Genomic DNA, 4,183 nt, shown 5'->3' with positions numbered 1-4,183 from the left:
CTCTCAGCACACTAGTCCTCCCATCACACTGGTCCTCCCATCACACTGGTCCTCTCAGCACACTGGTCCTCCCATCACACTAGTCCTCCCATCACACTGGTCCTCCCAGCACACTGGTCCTCTCAGCACACTGGTCCTCTCAGCGCATGGGTCCTCTCAGCACACTGGTCCTCTCAGCACACTGGTCCTCCCATCACACTAGTCCTCCCATCACACTGGTCCTCTCAGCACACTGGTCCTCTCAGCACACTGGTCCTCTCAGCGCACGGGTCCTCTCAGCACACTGGTCCTCTCAGCACACTGGTCCTCCCATCACACTAGTACTCCCATCACACTGGTCCTCTCAGCACACTGGTCCTCTCAGCACACTGGTCCTCTCAGCGCACAGGTCCTCTCAGCACACTGGTCCTCTCAGCACACTGGTCCTCCCATCACACTTGTCCTCCCATCACACTGGTCCTCTCAGCACACTGGTCCTCTCAGCACACTGGTCCTCTCAGCACACTGGTCCTCTCAGCACACTAGTCCTCCCATCACACTGGTCCTCCCATCACACTGGTCCTCTCAGCACACTGGTCCTCCCATCACACTAGTCCTCCCATCACACTGGTCCTCCCAGCACACTGGTCCTCTCAGCGCACGGGTCCTCTCAGCACACTGGTCCTCTCAGCACACTGGTCCTCCCATCACACTAGTCCTCCCATCACACTGGTCCTCTCAGCACACTGGTCCTCTCAGCACACTGGTCCTCTCAGCACACGGGTCCTCTCAGCACACTGGTCCTCCCATCACACTAGTCCTCCCATCACACTGGTCCTCTCAGCACACTGGTCCTCTCAGCACACTGGTCCTCTCAGCACACGGGTCCTCTCAGCACACTGGTCCTCTCAGCACACTGGTCCTCTCAGCACACTGGTCCTCTCAGCACACTGGTCCTCTCAGCACACGGGTCCTCTCAGCACACTGGTCCTCTCAGCACACTGGACCTCTCAGCACACTGGTCCTCTCAGCACACTGGTCCTCTCATCACACTGGTCCTCTCAGGACACTGGACCTCTCAGCACACTGGAGCACATCTGAGCAAGGACTCTCTGGCTGCCTCCTGAAAGTACCTCAGGCCCAGCACACCTGAGCTGAACTACAAGTACTGCATCTGGCTTGGCTGCCAGTTGACCAGGAAGGGACCTGCTCCACCGGTGTTATACTGTACACAGGGGGCAGGAGACATGAAGGGAGAGGATGGGAGCGAAATTCAAACCATAAAAATGACTGCTACAATACTGATGATTCAGAGATGGGAAAAAAACTTTTTAAATTGGACAAATGATGAAAAGGAAATTAAAATAAGTGTTCTGCTACAATACTGATGATTCAGAGATGGAAAAAATACTTTTTAAATTTGGACAAATGACGAAAAGGAAATTAAAATAAGTGTTCTGCGCATCTATATGGCACAGGATCTGGACACAATGTACAGCCATCAAAAAGAGCCTGAATGTCCTCTCATGGTGTGCTCTTGCCTATGTTTCAGGAAACAAGGGATTATACTCTGTCCTGGGTTTGGTGTTTCAGACATTTGTTGGATCAAATATAACTCTAGTTTAACTGGTGACGTATGAAGAAAGACCTTCACTAATACTCAGCTACACAGATCAGACCACAGTCACAATCCTCCGTTTGATGATGCCTGGAACAGTGTAATGACCAATCATCTATACTGGCCACCAGAGGCCACTTATGCCGACGTCATGTGTCAATCAACACCACAGGGTCTTGCCTCAGTGGATATGAGTCGACAACTCCTAACGCAATCACAGATACAGCATGCCTCCCAAATGGCCCCCTCTTCCCTTTATAGTGGACTACTTTTGACCAGACTTAGGGTGACATTTGAGACTCAGACCCTGTTCTATTTCTTACACACTACTCCAGGTGATGACTCACAGCTATTACTGTAGCACAGGTCATGACTTAACTGTCATTTGTTCAAATAGTCACTGAGGTTATCGGGCCATTATATATTCAGAGCAGCAGTATTTACTGTTACTAGTGACATCGTCCACCCCTCTTCCAACAGTCACCCACCACTGCATGCGTGTCAACGTTATCAGGCTGTTTTATATTTCAGTCGCTTAAAGGCTACGTCCATCTGAATCCCTATGAAGACCTTATATATCTGTGGATGTGGAGATGTTTGGATCACTGTTGGAGTCGTTTAAATCGATGTCAACACTTATGGATCACAGAGGAAGCATTTTCAAAATGATTTTTTGGTGCCACTGTAAAAGAAATTGATAAGGCTTCAGAGCAGAGGTGTCAAACTCATTTATCCCTGGGGGATTCGGTCTTCAACGAGGTCCGGAGGGCTATGTCTGGTTATTTGGTTATAGTTCCTTGCCCTCAAAATTAGCAAAACATGGTCCTCTATCCATCGTTTATTTCCGATGCTCCCTAACTGTCTAGCTTTCATTTCAGTGATTAATAGTGACCTGGGCTTTGTGGTGCCAGCGAATCGGACACGGGTGTGAATGGCGAAGTGGGCGGGGCTGTAACGGATAGGAAAAGTTTCTCTGTGTTGTGGCAAATAAAAGCTAAATGAAGCATTTCTCATGGGCTGCTTGTCATCTGTATACACACACACACACACACACACACACACACTCACACACACACATAGAAAGAGAGATGTTTGGATCACTGAAAAGATTTGTCAGGGGCCCTCAGCTCCTCAAACAATTCTACAGCTGCACCATTGAGAGTATCTTGACTGGCTGCATCACCGCTTGGTATGGAAACTGCTTGGCAACCGACCACTACAGAGCGTAGTGTGTACGGCCCAGTACATCACTTGGGCTGAGCTCCCTGCCATCCAGAACCTCAATACCAGGCAGTATCAGAGGAAGGCCCTAAAAATGGTCAACGACTCAGTCAGACTGTTCTCTCTGCTACCGCATGGCAAGCGGTACCGATGCACCTAGTCTGAAACAAACAGGACCCTGAACAGCTTCTTCCCGCAAGCCATAAGACGGATAAACAGTTAGTCTGGGTAGCTTTTTGGTTAACTATTTAACCATCTGCATTGGCCCTTTTTGCACTAACTCTTTTTGACTCATCACATACGCTGCTGCTACAGTTTACTATCTGTCCCTTTATTCCTAGTTATATGTTCATATCTACCTCAATGACCTCGTACCCCTGCACATCCACTCATATGGCCAAGTTATTGTTAATCATTGTGTATTTATTATTTTGTGTTATTCCTTTTCTATTCTTTCTCTCTGCATCGTTGGGAAGTAAGCATTTCACTTTTAGTCTACAACTGTTGTTTACGAAGCATGTGAAGAATAAAATTAGATTTGATGTGTGTGTGGAGGGAGATCGTGAGCGGTATGTGTAGTAGGGAGAAGCAGCTTGGGTTCTGGGGCAGTATCACAGCTGGACCCCAGCTGAGCCCTGCCAGAACCACAGAAACATGTAGAGAGATAGACGGAGGGCTGAAGATACAAAAGGAGAGGAAATATGAACGGAGCTAAATATATTTACAAAGAGAAAGACAAAGACAAAAGGAAGGAGAGAGAAAGAAAGAGAGAGAGAGAGAGAGAGAGAGAGAGAAAGAGAGAGAGAGAGAAAGAGAGAGAGAGAGAGAAAGAGAGAGAGAGAGAGAGAGAAAGAGAGAGAGAGAGAAAGAGAGAGAGAGAGAAAGAGAGAGAGAGAGAGGCTAGCAGGGGATAGATGGAGTGGAGCCAGTCAGTCAGGTGTGTCTCAGTGGAAAGAACACCAGTGACACCCGCTCCACTTAAAGAGATGTGCACCTGTTCCTCAACCACAACATCACCTCACACATCCACTTAGAGAGATGTGCACCTGTTCCCCAACCACAACCCACACATCACCTCACACCTCCACTTAGAGATATCTGCACCTGTTCCCCAACCACAACCCACACATCACCTCACACCTCCACTTAAAGAGATCTGCACCTGTTCCCCAACCACAACCCACACATCACCTCACACCTCAGACTAATTGTGTACCTGTTCCCTAACCACAACCCACACATCACCTCACACCTCCACTTAGAGAGATGTGCACCTGTTCCCCAACCACAACCCACACATCACCTCACACCTCAGACTAATTGTGTACCTCTGTGTGTTTGTGCGTGCATGTGTGCGTCCGGGAG

At 48.7% G+C, this 4,183-nt stretch overlaps 1 protein-coding gene across 1 annotated transcript in view; it reads left to right on the top strand.

The window, feature by feature from the left end:
* Positions 1 to 2,605, top strand: part of LOC109900139 (D(3) dopamine receptor-like) — a 44,594-nt gene extending 41,989 nt beyond the window's left edge. Inside the window, exon 7 of the mRNA XM_031835024.1 lies at positions 1 to 2,605. This exon is cut by the window's left edge and continues 1,961 nt beyond it. The gene's annotated coding sequence lies outside the window, so the exon portion shown is untranslated.
* The last annotated feature ends 1,578 nt before the right edge of the window (positions 2,606 to 4,183 follow it).

Source organism: Oncorhynchus kisutch, linkage group LG11 (genome assembly GCF_002021735.2).
Source record: "Oncorhynchus kisutch isolate 150728-3 linkage group LG11, Okis_V2, whole genome shotgun sequence".
NCBI classification, from domain to species: domain Eukaryota; kingdom Metazoa; phylum Chordata; class Actinopteri; order Salmoniformes; family Salmonidae; genus Oncorhynchus; species Oncorhynchus kisutch.
The sequence above is the reverse complement of the archived record's forward strand: the minus strand, read 5'-3'. Positions and strand labels throughout refer to the sequence as shown.